The following is a 16,214-nucleotide window of genomic DNA, read 5'->3' on the forward strand; positions in this document are numbered from 1 at the left end:
TAATATTTTACCGAATGTTCAACAGCTACACGTTCGGTAACCAGCTCGGTAATAGAATTGGTTACCAATCGTTCGGTGATAAATTTTTTGTCTGAATTGTCAAACAACTACCGTAAACAACCAAATGGATCTAACGAATAGTTCGGTAATATTTTTGTACTTATTTTTTGGATTTGAATGGAATTTCGGATTTCTAAAAACAACCCAAATTTTCAACTTAGGATTATGTTTTTCGAATTTGGATATGTTTCAAAGAAATGAATCATTCGTGCCGTGACTATCGGATCGATCGGACGTAAATTCGGCTTTCTCCAATCGCGTGGTGAATTGTTTTATTCCGTTATCAAGGTCATTCCGTATTCTATTGTTTGCATCAGTGATAATTCGAATTAATCCGTTCTCAAGGCCGACTGTGAGCTTGTGTGAAGCAGCACTGCGTGCGGTACCGTTAGCCAGCGCCAGCGCTGGGCGCTGCGTATATATCGTTGTACATTAGAAACAGTGATAAATATATATAGTGATAAAAAGAGAAACGTTTCATTGGACAGTGTAGTGAGAGACAAAAAAAAGTGCTTTTTCCTGAAAGAGGTTTTTTGCACTCTACTGGGAGGAATATTTACCCATTGCCTCGGACTGGGTATTGGCAGCCGTTCACCGTTTTGGAGCTTAAGCTAAGTAAAACTTTATTTTCTCTGTTGTTTAATACCACTTCAATTGCACCCCGAATCTGACCGCACGGACACAAGTCCGTGACATGACAGGCGATATCAAATTGCCTGACCTTCCCCTTGATGATCAGATGGATGCTTCAGATGGCAATATATCGCGCATTAGAAGCTATCCCGATGGGCTTGCACTCTCGGCCGGACCGTATGCGGTTTACATCCGGACCAAAGCGAATGGTAAAAAATTGAACCTTCTAAAACTTTCTAATGACCTGTCCTCGCGATACAATACTGTACAAAAAATTGAAAAAGTACGCCCGGACAAGCTTAGGGTCTTGTTAGCCAGTGCAAAACAGGCTAATGAGATCGTTCAAAGTGAGAATTTCACGCGGGAGTATCGCGTATACGTACCAGCTCGCGAAGTCGAGATAGACGGCTTGATCACCGATCCGAGTCTGACTTGCGAGGACGTTCTTAAGCATGGGGCAGGCGGATTTAAAAACCCCCTACTCAAGAACGTTAAGATACTGGACTGCAAGCAATTGCGTTCAGTATCGACCGCTGAGGATGGGACTAAGTCCTATATCCCATCAGACTCGTATCGGGTGACTTTCGCTGGCTCGGCTTTGCCTAATTACGTCCTCCTGGACCGAGTCCGTTTACCTGTTCGTCTTTTTGTGCCGCGGGTCATGAACTGCACCAATTGCAAACAATTGGGACATACAGCATCCCATTGTTGCAATAAATCCCGGTGTATAAAGTGTGGAGGGAGTCATGCGGATAACTCCTGCAGTGGAGACAATGAAAAGTGTCTCTACTGTAAGGAGGGGCCGCATGACCTCTCTGATTGTCCCGTGTATAAATTGCGTAAGGATAAAATGAAGCGTTCACTCAAGCAACATTCCAAACGCTCATTTGCGGAAATGTTGAAATGTGCTACGCCATCTACCGAAAATCCTTACGCTTACTTGTCAACTGACGAGAGCGAATATGATGACCCCCTCGAAGGTACATCTTCGGCTGTCCCTCATAGCTCATCAATTAGAAAGAGAAGAAATAAATCCTCTCAAAAGCTCCCTAGTAAGGGTTCGAAGATGTCCTCTGATGGGTCTCGAAAAATTACAACAACTGGTAGTGATGGCAAAAAACCAGAGAAAAAAGCTCCAGGCCTTGGAAAATTAAATTCCGAGCAAGAATTTCCATCACTTCCTGGGACTTCAAAACCCCCGAAAGTCCCTAAAGATCAGTCAGAGAATTTACCAAATACTGGGTTTGTTAAATTCTCTGATATTGTGGACTGGATCATGTCTACTTTCAATATTTCTGAACCTCTTAAAAGCCTGATAATGGCTTTTATTCCTACAGTTAAAACATTCTTGAAGCAGTTGACTGCAAAATGGCCCCTTCTTTCAGCGATCGTATCCTTCGATGGCTAAGTCACCCACCGAGGTCACGGATACAATCACTGTTATACAGTGGAATTGTAGAAGTATCATCCCAAAAATAGATCCTTTCAAATTTCTAGTAAATAATCTGAAATGTGACGCATTTGTATTGTGCGAAACTTGGCTAACTTCTGAAATACCCTTAAACTTCCACGATTTTAACATTATTCGTCTGGATCGAGATGCTCCCTATGGAGGAGTACTTTTAGGGATCAAAAAGTGCTATTCTTTCTATCGCATTAACCTCCCATCGATACCAGGTATTGAAGTTGTCGCATGTCATGTTACAATCAAAGGCAAGGACCTTTGCATTGCTTCCATATATATTCCACCAAGAGCCTCGGTTGGGCATCAGCGGCTCAGTGATATCATTGAGCTCCTTCCCGCACCGAAGTTGGTTTTAGGAGACTTTAACTCTCATGGTACGGGATGGGGTTGTCTTCACGACGATAACAGATCAGCTATGATCCTTGATATCTGCGACAACTTCAATATGACAATCTTGAATACGGGAGAAATGACACGAATTCCTGCACCACCAGCAAGACCAAGTGCGCTGGATTTATCCCATTGCTCGACATCGCTACGGTTGGACTGCACGTGGAAGGTGATCCCTGATCCCCACGGTAGCGATCATCTGCCTATCGTGATTTCAATCGCCTATGGATTAAGACCATCGGAGACAATCAATGTTTCGTATGACCTCACACGAAATATTGATTGGAAATGCTACACAAATTCGATATCTGAGAAACTAGAAACAACACAAGAACTTCCTCCGGAGGAAGAGTACACGTTTTTGGCTGGCTTGATTCTCGACACCGCGATTCAAGCTCAGACGAAACGTGTACCCGGCGCGAAAACTAACATCCGTCCTCCCAACCCGTGGTGGGACAAAGAGTGCTCGGAATTAAACGCGGAGAGAACTTCATCATTTATCGAGTTTAGGAAAAACGGAACACCTGATAATTTTAGAAACTACGCGGCATTAGACGCTAAGATGAAAAGCTTGATTAAAGCGAAGAAAAGCGGTTATTGGCGTCGATTCGTAGACGGATTATCGAGAGAAACATCAATGAGTACTCTTTGGAACACAGCCCGACGAATGCGCAACAAAAACACCACGAACGAAAGCGAGGAATATTCTAACCGCTGGATATTCGATTTCGCTAAAAAAGTATGTCCTGACTCTGCTCCGGAACAGACGATCATGCGCGTCGCCTCATCTAACAGAAACGAAACACCTTTTTCGATGGTCGAGTTCTCACTTGCGCTTTTATCGTGTAACAATAAAGCTCCGGGGTTAGACAAAATCAAATTCAACTTGTTGAAAAATTTGCCTGACTCTGCCGAAAGGCGCTTATTGAATTTATTCAATAGGCTTCTTGAGGATAATATTGTCCCACATGACTGGAGACAAGTAAAAGTTATCGCCATTCAAAAACCAGGGAAACCAGCCTCCGATCACAATTCGTATCGGCCGATTGCTATGCTTTCCTGTATCCGGAAATTGTTCGAAAAAATGATTCTGTTTCGTCTAGACAATTGGGTCGAGACTAATGGCTTACTTTCAGATACACAATTCGGCTTCCGCAGGGGCAAAGGAATGAACGATTGTCTTGCGTTGCTCTCAACCGAAATTCAAATGGCATTTGCTCGTAAAGAACAAATGGCGTCAGTTTTCCTAGACATCAAGGGGGCTTTTGATTCAGTTTCCATAAACATCCTATCTGAGAAGCTGCATCAGCAAGGTCTTTCACCAATTTTGAATAACTTTTTGTATAATCTGTTGTCCGAGAAATACATGTATTTCGCGCATGGTGATTTGTCGACAATACGATTCAGTTACATGGGTCTTCCTCAGGGCTCATGCTTAAGCCCCCTTTTATACAACTTTTACGTAAACAACATTGATGAATGTATCAACACATCTTGCACGCTAAGACAACTTGCCGACGACAGCGTTGTGTCTATTATAGGACCCAAAGCTGCCGATCTCCAAGAACCATTGCAAGATACCCTCGACAACTTGTCGACATGGGCTCTTCAAATGGGTATCGAGTTCTCTACGGAGAAAACTGAGCTGGTTGTATTTTCAAGGAAGCGAGAACCAGCACAACTACAGCTTCAACTAGGGGGTGAAACCATAGCTCAGGTCTTCACATTTAAATATCTCGGGGTCTGGTTCGATTCCAAAGGCAACTGGGGATGTCACATTAGGTATCTGAAACAAAAATGCCAGCAGAGAATCAATTTTCTTCGCACAATAACCGGAACTTGGTGGGGTGCCCACCCAGGAGACCTGATCAGGCTTTACCAAACAACGATATTGTCCGTAATGGAATATGGATGCTTCTGCTTCCGATCCGCCGCGAACACCCATTTCATTAAACTGGAAAGAATTCAGTATCGTTGTTTGCGTATTGCCTTAGGTTGCATGCAGTCGACTCATACGATGAGTCTTGAAGTGCTCGCGGGCGTATTACCGTTGAAAAATCGATTCTGGGATCTCTCATATCGATTGCTTATCCGATGCGATATCTTGAATCCGATGGTGATTGAAAACTTCGAAAAGCTTGTCGAGCTTAATTCTCAGACCCGTTTTATGTCCTTGTATTTTGATTACATGGCTCAGAATATTAATCCTTCTTCGTTTGTTTCCAACCGTGCTCATTTCTTGGATACTTCTGATTCTACTGTGTTTTTCGACACATCCATGAGAGAAGAAATTCATGGAATTCCGGATCACGTGCGCCCTCAAGTGGCCCTAAATATTTTCTATAATAAATTTAGAACAGTCAACTGTGAAAAGGTGTTTTATACTGACGGATCAAACATCGACAGGTCCACAGGCTTCGGCATCTTCAATCAAAACATCACCGCTTCTTACAAACTCAGTGATCCGGCTTCAGTTTACGTCGCAGAATTAGCTGCTATTCAGTACACCCTCGAGATCATTGAAACCTTGCCCAAAGACCATTATTTCATTGTCACGGACAGTCTAAGCTCAATAGAAGCTCTCCGGGCAATGAAGCCAGGAAAGTATCCCCCATATTTCCTGGGGAAAATACGGGAACATTTGAGAACTTTATCTGAACGGTCTTATTTAATATCGTTAGTCTGGGTCCCTTCGCATTGTTCCATTCCGGGCAATGAAAAGGCAGACTCATTGGCTAAAGTGGGCGCATTGGAAGGTGATATTTATGAAAGACCAATCTGCTTCAATGAATTTTTCAGTATCTCTCGTCAGAAAACTCTCGAAAGTTGGCAAACTTCATGGAGCAATGGCGAACTGGGACGATGGCTGCATTCCATTATCCCTAGGGTATCGATGAAACCTTGGTTCAGGGGGATGAACGTGAGTCGCGATTTCATTCGTGTTATGTCGCGGCTCATGTCAAATCTCACACCTTCAACGCACATCTCCGGCGTGTTGGGCTTGCGGAGAGCGGTCTCTGCACCTGTGGCGACGGTTATCAGGACATCGAGCATGTCGTGTGGTCGTGCGTAGAGTATCGTGACGCCAGGTCGAAGCTACTGGAATCCCTTAGGGCCCGAGGTAGACCGCCTGAGGTTCCGGTTCGGGATGTGTTGGCGAGTCGGGATAGTTCATATATGCTTCTCATATACCAGTACCTTAAACACATTGATATACAAGTGTAATGTGTTTATCCTCGTTCAGAAAGTATAAACTCCACCTACAGGTTCGACACTAACATCCGCCCGATTCTCTCGATCCCCGTCCCTGTCCACCATCTTCATTGGAACTAACAAGATCTTTTTTTTGTCACTAACTTTTTCGTTCCCCCTTCCCTGTCTCTTCACCATCTCGATGGCAACTAATTAGATCTCTATCGTTTTCAGACATTTTGTCCCCACATCCCCTGTTTTACCCCGTTTCCACAATATTTACTTTTTTTTTCTTCATCTCTTCCGTAACATCACCATCATCGTCCAGGGAAGACCGCTCCAGTCGAAAACCAGCATGCAGGCCACCCGCCAGGCCTTCGTAGCCTGGGGGTGTTTCCCGCGGACCCACACGGACCGAAGGATGCGGCCAACATGGATATTTGCAAACGCCATATGGAAGACCCTCATGCAATATCCAATTCACCGGCATTACATAATGATACTATTCTAGTTTTAATATAGTCGTAATTAAGATTAGTAAATATCCTTGGCATCTTAGAGCTTAAGCAGTGTGCCTTAAAATTATATTATAATATTGAATAAAAAAAAGAAATGAATCAGTCGTGGCTACGATTTTATTGCTCTATATATATCAGGGGGAAATTGAGAAAAAACTTGTAATAGGTACTGCTGCCGACAAGGGGCAGATCACTTTAAAAATGCTCAATTATTTTGGAGCATTGTTCTACTAATACATCATCCATTTCAAGTAAAATCTCATTAGTTCTTTATAAAATCCATTGGATTTAAAAAAGAACCGCACACAAATGACCTTCACCGACTGACCGGTTTTCAGAAGGTGGTATTTTCCACAATATTGAACGCTGTACGGAATATTTTACTCAAATGCGAAGCAGCCAAATGCTGGTTTTATTTGCACTCGTTTGGTGCGATTTTTTTTACAGAGATAATCAAATCATTCTAGATTTGCACTAAACTGATGATTTTACCTTCGATTTGCAAAGAAGCAATCTTAACAGTTATTCAGATAACATTTAGAGCCATTAGAATGGCTGGTTTTGTAGACTTTCAGATAGACCAAATTGTGAAATTCTCTACGATATTAAACACTGTTCGGAAAATTTTTCTCGAACGAATATCGCTCAGCGAAAAGTGCATAAAGCTAATCAAATTAATCTAGATTTGCACTAAACTGATGATTTTTACGCTCGATTTACAAGCATGCAATCTGAATAGTTCTTTAGATAATATTTTGAGCCATTAGAACGGCTGATTTTGTGTAATGTTCCCCACCGTTGTCCACTTTTCATTGTCTTTTTCTTCAATGCAATGCTGCTCGCAGCTGGATGACGCAATCGCTCTTGTTTGAAGCGAAACTCGCACCGCGAATGCCAACTTACTGCCAACAATATGTGTTGGCAGTAAGTAAACATAGTGATATGAAATTATTTTCTGCCTATGAAAAAACAAAGAGCTTTGATTAGTTCTAATGTTTTAAAAACCTATTTAATATTTAATGTTTCAAAAACCTGATTTTTTTCGTTTGATTAGTAAAAATACACTTACTTGAAATTCTAATAACGTTTCGCGATTATTACGTTAGTGAGTAATTGACAAAAAAAAAGAATTTTCTTCCGCACAATTTTCTCAGCAACAAAAAACCGGCATGGTTCATTTAACATAAAATAGACACCAGTGCGAGAGCAAATTACTCTCGATCACCTGTCTGAGAATCAAAGGTTAGCACACTGCTGTGGGGATTCTCTCTGAAGCAAACAAACGGTCGCTTATTCTTGTTCAAGTCGAACCATCGATTCGATTTTCTACGATAATTCTCGGTTGATTTTTCATTAGGGCGTATAAGCAAGTGACAGTTTCTCTTTGTTTACTTTCTCTTCTATTAATTACCAATCGGTTTCCATGTTTATCACTCAACCCTTTGCATGACATGATACCCGAAACTTTCGACTTTTAAACAGAATAGTGATATCGAAGAAAATCTTTTTAATCACATCACAATAATCGAAAGAGAGAGTGATTAAAGAGAAACTGTCACTTGCTTATACGCCCTAATGAAAAATCAACCGAGAATTGCCAAGTTGCGATTCTCTCTTGGTAAATTCCGCATAGCACCGTTCATTACCAGACTGTAATTTTTTTAAGGGCCGTGAAATACTCAGAGTACGAAGTAAAGAGAAGAAATGTAGAAAAATTCTCTCAAGGTTCATGCATTGAGAGACACGAGTTCATGTAGCATCTTCTACCGGATTGAAAATGTTGTATACTTACTCTTACTCTTTCAGTCGTAGGCCACGCGGTTCTCTGCTGTATACAGGAGGCGTCTTCATTCAACTCGCTTCATGGCTGTTCACCGCCAGCCTCGGTAGCTGCAAAGGGTCCGCAGGTCGTCCCCAATTTGATCGATCCGAAAATGTTGTATACAATATAGATAAATATCGAGCAGCTTCTGTCAAATTATCAGCAATAACCAACACTGGTACTAAACATCTTAACCTAATCTGCTTAAAGTTTTTCGAATACTTAAATCAATTTGCTTTGCCAGATAGGATTTTTCATCAATTCGTTTGAAATTGAATTATAGTAATAATTAGAGTGCTTGCAATATCAGAGTGACGACATGTTCGCCATATTGGTAACAACTCTATACATTCAATCCGAAATGTTGGCAGCTACGTAAGCTTTACGTAGTTTTGACAGGTCGCTTGCTGGTTTGGAACAAAGCTCATTCCAGACGAACAGCTGTGGTCCCACGGATATAAAAGGGACATATTCAGAAATTTTCTGTAAAACCACAGATTTTGTGTCACAGAACACAGATTTTATCAAAATTCACAGATTTCTACAGATTTTCATGAATATTTTATGAAAATGACAGATTTTCAAAATGTTTTTCGCAGATTTTCAAAGATTATAATCGAAAATATGCAACACAGATGTGGTCCCCAGATTTTTCAAGTTGAAACATAGATTTTAAAATGGCAACTCTGAACAGGTACTCTACACTCAAAATAGTAATCATATTATAGTTACGTGGAAAGCTATGTGAATATTTTCCACCCTACTTTTCACGTAGGTTTTAATGGACTGACATTTAAATACTGTTTATTGCATAATCCAGTAAGAGTTACATGTTTCATAGAAGAAATGTAATGTAATCACATTCACCTTTCAATTTATATCAAATTTATATACCAGAAAACTGCTATTTTAAATATTGGTTGAAATCAAATGGGAAACTTTTTAGATGTTCTTATAAATCTTTAACGCAAGCGCTCGATTCAGTCGAACACATGAAAACTTTCATACTGAAATGGTCCGGTCGATGTAGGAAAAAATTGTAATAAAATAACATTTCTCGCAAATATTCACATCACTTACCACTATTCGCCATTTTCAAAATCGAATTTTTTACACCAGAAATTCACGTAGATTGTTTGACGTTTAGTCAATTCACGTAAACCTTATGTTATGACTCTATTTATTCTAGAGGATGTTCGTATAACATTCACTTTTGTCACGTAAAATATTCAATTTGACATTTGAAACCATTTTACGTAATTTTTCATGTGAATCGAAAGTGAATTTTTATTCGAGTGTAGTAATAATAATATTGTTTGGCAGAAGGCTTGCAGAAAGGAAAAAAAACAAAACTAAAAAATGAATCTTCAGGAAGAAACACTGGGGGCCATTGGCGAGGGGAGCGGGTCATTTCGCCGAAAGCCATTTCGCCGAAAGTCGTTTCACCGAATGCCATTTCGCCGAAAGTCGTTTCGCCGAAAGGGTCATTTTGCCGAAAAGGTCATTTCGCCGAAAGGGTAATTTCGAATACATCAAACTACTTTTTTGTGTTATTATGCCTCCTGTATAACTGATGTGGCACCGCCACATAACCGAAGCCAAGATGGCCGGCTGAGTTGGCCGCCGACCCGCCGTCGGAAGCGGCGGCCTCATGCATACAAACCTGTAACCACCTCGTTTGCCCGGTCTACTCAAAGCTAGGTTTCTTTGCAGTAGTTAGGTCCGAACGAGCGGTAGCGAGGTCGGACTGCACACGAATCAAATCGATGTGGCGAAGCCGCATTAGATATTTTTTTATTTAGTAAACGAAAAATAGCACATAGATTTGCTTGGTAGATACCTATGGAATTGCTTTGATGATTAGTGGGTAATAGTCAACAAGTTTCTTTGGGAACTCCGTTCTGAGGTTCATGAATCAATCTTTATTCAAGAAGTACAATTGTAGGTCAACAAAACGGACGTTAACGTTATCATCTTTAATTTGTCTTTATTTTAAAACGATTCTCATTACGATTTTAAGACAATTGCAGGAATCGGCGAAATGACCCTTTCGGCGAAATGGCTTTCGGCGATATGACATTCGGCGACGTGGCCCATTCGGCGAAATGACATTCGGCGAAATGACCCTTTCGGCGAAATGACTTTCGGCGAAACGTCTTTCGGCGGAATGGCTTTCGGCGACATGACCCTGATCCATTGGCGGGACCGACCGAGCAAAAAAAATAGGTCTTTCATTGAGTTAGGGGCACTCAAATAAGTGTTGACCCCAGGGCCATTAATACGTAAAAGCGGTGCTGCTGTTTTACCAAAATGCTGATAGCGTAAATTTCGTACATAAATCTACTCAGAAAACTAAATTCAATTCTAATAAGAAACATGCCATTTAGATAGCCTTCAGTGACGTTTTGTTCATTAGATCTATGCAAAACCACATGCCAAAGCCATATCACGATTTCACATTCAATTCAACACGAAACCTGGTCCGATCTAGTGCGTAAATGTTCCAGCAGTACAAGGTCAACATTAAATCTGTTTAAATTACCGATCAGCTGAGTTATTTTTATTTATCAACCGTACGCCATTTGAGATAGCAGTTCGATAAGGGTAAGTCAAATTTTTGGCAATATTAATTTATCGAAAGTATCGTCATTTGTGTGTTTTTCACATGGCTGCCATGTGAGAGCAGCAGCAGCAGAAGTAGGGTCGCGGAATGCGTCACCCACAACGCGTCAGACCGTTTGTGTACGTTTCATGGTTCGTCGGAGAATGTACCCCGGAGTGAGGGCATTTAGGGGTTCCCTTTGGATGGAATTTAAAATCAAATACTAAGAAGGAATTGTGTGTTTTCTTTTTCGTTCCTGACTAAATCCGTAGATCATGTCGCCATGATTTCAACATACTCAATTGTTGAAATTTGGTTTCGAACATCCCTCTCATTTAATTTTCGACGGACGGTGGCTCTGAAACCACCCATCAGTTGTCCACTGGAAATTTTATTCGTTGAGACTAGGCCATTGATGTGACGGAAGAGGGATGAATTCGCGCTCGCTCATACACACGCACGTGCACACACACACATACACGCATATCCCGTAGTTACATTATGAGCCCAGACGATTCAATGTTATTTTATTGATTTTCATTTGTGCACATTTCTGCCGCAGGTAATTATATATTAAAAATAAACACGAAACGAGGCCAAACATATGATTGTGAGGCTGGAGACTGAACGAAAGAGGATTGGAATCAGTCCCGTGGAACCGATTAACTTATTAATGACCACTCCATCGAAATAACAGTTGTTTTGTTTTTTTTCTCCGTCCGGTAATAACGGCCAGGTGTATGTTTCCGAGAAACAAAGCGGATCCATGCTAGCCCGTGCTGAGCAGAGTAACCTTCGATGGCTGGATTCGTTCCCTTGCGGTAATGACTCGGTCTCGTTTGTCATGTGCCGATTTCCCCCCTTTGTTTGAGGGGGGCTGTTGTTAACGCCTGGGATCAGAACTTTCCTGTCGGTTGTTTAATAGATGCGAAAAAACAAAACGGATCGTTATTAAAGTGGTGTTATGCTGACCAGTTCTGTGGCAGGAATTTCCTACGCCAACAGGGTTTCAGTTTCTATTGTTGATGCTCTAAACGCAGTGGTTTTTTGTTATAGGTATTTTCCACTTAATAATCACTCTCCATTCTTACGATGAACTACAAAATTTGGTGTAGACATTTCCGAATGCTTAATTTCTGCCAACTACAGAATCTATTTTGAAAATAGTTAAAATGATAACTTAAACAAAAAAAAACATTCAGAAAATAAAAAGCACACAGAAAAAAAATTGTTAATTTCACAGGTGGTGCAAATCTACATATGACACAGATCATAAGAACGTGATTCGTAAAAAAACTCAAATTTACAAGAATGATTGAAATATGTGTCAAACATACCCAGCCTTTCGAGCAAGCGTATGAACTTACATGTTCCGGCTTTTTTTAAATGTATCTGAATGCTATAAATATGTGTTAGGTAAACTGTAAAAATAAGTCATTTATGATGTTCGAATATGCTGATCCCAGATCTGTCAAGTAAGATAATAGCGGCGATTGTTCGCAACCATTATTGCATGGAATGAGAAGTCCCGGGCCTATTAAAGAAAAAGTCGATTGTTTACCTTGAAAACTTTTTTTTATTCTTCAGTATAATCTCCATCTACACTTATCCCATCGGTCCTTCAACATTTTGATGCTCTTTGAAATTAAAAAATATTTGTCAAGGTTTTCCAAATAGGCTTCCGTTTCTGCAATGACCATTCTGCAATCGACGAAAATTTCTTTTCCTGGAGAAACTCTTCCAGGTTTAAGAGTAGATAATAGTCGCTGGGGGCCAGATCTAGAGAATACGGGGGATGTTGGATCAATCCGTACCACAAATCATTCAATTGCACCGTTGCTGTTTTATCAGGACACGAAACTCATCTATTTCCATAGCTAGAACTGGTCTGACACGATCAGCAGTATGAGTAGTAAAAATTTGGTAATTCACAACAATACATTATGAGTTGACGAATCCGATCAGTTATTATAAATATCGTAGAATGCTTTATTAATATTCTTATGAATTTCTAGTTTCCAAATTAAAACAGTCACAACTGAGCAGATTCTGAAAAGTTTTGTTTTATTGTATTCTGTTATTTTCAATTTATGACTTAAACATTGCTATATGCTTCAGATACAACCATTTACCAAACATATTTGACACCTCCCAAAAGGTACCCCTGAAAATAGAAAAACTCTAATATTTTACGATATAAATTGAAAATATTTGATTTCTTTACATGTTATACTTCGGTCATCGCCATCATTTTAAAATATCATGAAAAATGCAATTATTCAATTTTTTTGGTAAAATTCGACATAAATGTATTTCTATGATGTTCGTCTACCTTTTTTTTATAGTAAATAGATATATAATTCGCTCAAACTGAAGAACATTTTCCGAAGTTTGAAAAAATATGTCTGATTTATTCGTTTATACGTCATCCGATAATGTCTCTAGCATTAACCACCCGACTTTTATACTGAGATACTCCCTCGATTTTTTGTATGTGTGTATCAATTATTTTACCACTTTTTGTTTGATTTTGCAATATTTTAAATGTTACCTTACAATCGCTCTTTTCATTGTTGTTAACACACAAAGGCCATATCGATCCCCACAAAGAGATTCATTCAATAAGCGGTATGAAACACTTATTTTGAATGGGAAAATTTAAAAAAATATATTTCAAATATTTACCATTGCGTTTTACACACCCTGACCACTTTTCTGGTAATTTATGCCTACCATGCCAATAGAAATGTTTATTTTTTTTAAGCAAACCATCAGACACCTAGTTTTCGTGGGAATCGAAATGCTGATCAGTCAAAGCATGGCTCATCGATGAAAACAGAAGGTAGTCCAAAATTACTTTACCATATCTTCTAGTCCCTTCTGGTCGTTTAACGCTCAATTCACGGTTCAAATTGATCGCTTGTTGTCTGTAGCGATTAGCATTAACAGTTCCACCAGACTGAAGAAGCTACCCTCTTGCCGAATCGATCTGGTTTTGTAGTCGATGTTGACGGTTATATCCCGGTCGTTTTGAATTCTTTAAATTAATCCATTTTTCATCGCTAGTACAAATTCGATGCAACACTGATTTTGTATTGTGCCTTTGAAGAAACGTATCAGAAGAGTTTTTAATTTCTCAGTTTTCTATCTGTCTTTTATTCAATTCATATGGCACCCATTTTCTACACTTCTGGACTTTTCCCATAGCTTTTCAACGGTAGGAAGTTGTTTCTTTTGCAACGCTTAACATGTCGTTTATTTAACCCAAACATTAACCCTTTCGGTCGTTCACCTGGGATTTGACATTGTTGCCATTCGATTTTGACTAGAAGTATCAGATTCATGTATATTAAATTGACAAAGGTCATACCAACCAAACAAAAACAAATAAAGACTTCTTCATTATCGACACATTTGTATCATAATGCTCAATTCACGTTATAATGAACAATAAAAGAAAGTCATTATCACACTCCTATTTATAATTGTGGACGGACAAGTTTAGCCAATCTTACAGACTAAAGGGTCAGAACTCGTAAAGGCGTTCAAAAGACGAATGACTATTTTTATTGGTTGTTCAAATGCTGGTAATTTGGTTCTATTTGATCATTAGAATGACCTTACAAACGAAACCTGCTTTAAAAAATTATTGGTAAATTTAATTTGTCGTCTCATTTTAAACAAAATCATACCATTTTCAAAAAAAAAACATATTCGAATGAAACTTGCACAGATCGCTGGTAATACAATTAGCGTACAGGCTTAAGACAAATTCTTGAGCTCGGTAAAGCAAAATGCCGTGACAGATCGGCAACACACAAATTATACTTATTGCTTAGCAATCAGTATTATGTTTCCGAGATTCATTTAGTAGATTTACTGATTTTCAGCTAATTGTTTCTTTTTACCAAGATTTTGAAAAATCTGGTGCAGAGCTCATCGGTGATGACCAATTATCCCGAAATCAGCAAATGCGTTTGCCGAAATTTCGAAATATGTGTTAGTTTTTCCGAAATTCAGTTAGACATCAGACGCAGTTATTTTCTAACAAATTATTTCGGGGAAAATTACCGCTGATCATTAGAATAAAATTGACGAAAAGAAAGACGGAGAATTGAAATCTTGATCCCCAATTTAATAAGCACAATTAAAAAAAATCCTTTGTTTGTTTTCACTTTTAAATCAATTTGCTGAATATTCAGTAAAGAATATGCCAAACAGGTAGTAAACTTTTTGCGTCCAATTGCGGTAATAACTGATGTTTGTCATATTTGATATTGCAAAGACTGTGCAATTTTATCTTGGGCCGAAATGATTACCGACTACTCGGTGGTGCAAATATTGGCAATTACTCTGTCGGTATTTAGCGAAAAAAACCTGTTTTAATCCACCTAGTGGTGTAATAATGCCTTTCTCATATCAATCATACTATCATATATAATACTGTGGTATTCTTCAATATAATTTTCTTCGATTCTTAAAAGAATAACCGAAATCGGTTGGTTTGACCGTCTACTGATAAAAACTATCAATTGGAGAAGATTTGAGGTCGATTTAGAAAACTTTTTACGGTTTTCGCCCTTTTCAGTGATGGTATAAAATTTTTACCACACTTTACCCTATATTTCCGGATCCGAATGAAATTTAGGAATTATGTATGGGACTACAGGACCTTCCATTTGAAGCTAAGTTTGTTAAAATCGGTTGCGCCATCTCTGAGAAAAGTTAGTTCCAAAAAAACGTTACCTACACACATACGCACATACACACACAGACATATTGCGTACTCGACAAACTGAGTCGAATGGTATATGACACTCGGCCCTCCGGGCCTCGGTTCAAAAGTCGGTTTTCACAATGATTGCATAACCTTTCTATATGAGAAAGGCAAAAAACAAGTGTGTATACTTATTGTTGAAAAAATTACGAAATTAATAATATCATCCTAATCATTTGATATTTTTTCAGAATAATTGATTTTTTTCAATGTTTCGGATCTTTAAAAAATCTGGAGAAAATATCGTAATGCAATGAAACACCGTAGAATCTAAATCCTTTGAAAAAATTATAAGCCAGTAATTATTTTCAAGCTTCAGACGAAAAGTATGGCTCGCGGCAAGTTTTTTTCACACGCACCAGGTTGTCAGCGCTCATGGAATTTTCTAATGCTCGTTACGCAACACCCGACGCTGTAAAATCGTATCCTGAAAGTGCCCTGGAGTTATTCAAGCCGTAGCTTCTCCATTTTTAAGATCAAACTAATCTGAATACACCGAAACCTCAATTTGCGAACTAAACGGGGGTTCGCAATTGGAGGCAGGTCATAAAAAAGTTTACATTATTTGGGATTTAATTCGTGAAAAAGTTTACGTTGTTCGTAATTGATGAGTAGATGTGAGTGTTTGAAGTGGCTCAGAACTCCAAGAAGGCGACTTCCGGTTTATTATTTTTTTTATGAAAATCCTTACAATATGGATATTTTCGAAACGTGTTTGATGAGTAGATGTCGAAAACGATGTTTGATATTCCTTA

Source organism: Malaya genurostris, chromosome 1 (genome assembly GCF_030247185.1).
Source record: "Malaya genurostris strain Urasoe2022 chromosome 1, Malgen_1.1, whole genome shotgun sequence".
In the NCBI taxonomy this organism is placed as follows: domain Eukaryota; kingdom Metazoa; phylum Arthropoda; class Insecta; order Diptera; family Culicidae; genus Malaya; species Malaya genurostris.